Raw genomic sequence first — 900 nt, forward strand, 5'->3', positions numbered from 1 at the left:
GTTCGGGTTTGGTATAGCAAAGACCCTAACCCGAACCCGACCCGAAGTAAGGTAATTCAATTTAAAATTGCAATTTCTATCATTTGCCAATTATTTTTAATTTCTAATGTCACTTTATATACTATTGGATCTTCAAACATAAAAGAAATGAAATAATAAAAGAGAAAATAGAAATGTTAGAGTAAAATTACACGAAAATAATATCATATTTTCCTTAACACTTTATCATTTTCGGGTTTTTTTCGGGTTCGGGTTACCCGAAACCCGACGGGTTCGGGGATGGTATTTTTATTTTCAACCCCGTTGAGTTTGGGTTCGGGTATGGGTTTTGAATTTCGGGTTCGGGTTTGGGTATGTGCAAACCCGACCCGCCCCGTTGCCATTCCTACCAACAGATGGATCATGACAAAACTGGTCATGGTACACAAGATTCAGAAAGAAGTGGTAGCTTAAGCCAATGGATGGGAGGAAGAAGATCAGTTATAGAAAAAATTAAGGTGCTTCAACTGCAACAGAACTGAACACTTCTCAAATGAATGCAGAATCTCTCTTGGATCAAACAATGATGGAGGCAAATCACACACAGAAGCTCATATGGTCAAAGAAGAAACAACAACTGAAATTGAAGAACAACCACTACTGCTCATGATGATCACAAACCAAGTAAACAAGAACAGTGATGTGTGGTACATAGACTCAGGGTGTTCAAGCCACATGACAGGACACAGAGAATGGCTAGTGAACTTTGATGAGAGGAAGAAGAGCAATTATTATCGCCCAAGCGAGAGAGTTCCAGAAACTCATTAAAATCCTGGGCTTTTTCGCCCAAGCGATGCCCTTCCTCGCCCAAGCGAGATTGATGAGAACCTCTTCAGGAGATTCTAAGAACGATCTTTTCTT

Source organism: Lupinus angustifolius, unplaced genomic scaffold, assembly GCF_001865875.1.
Source record: "Lupinus angustifolius cultivar Tanjil unplaced genomic scaffold, LupAngTanjil_v1.0 Scaffold_813, whole genome shotgun sequence".
Classification (NCBI taxonomy): Eukaryota; Viridiplantae; Streptophyta; class Magnoliopsida; order Fabales; family Fabaceae; genus Lupinus; species Lupinus angustifolius.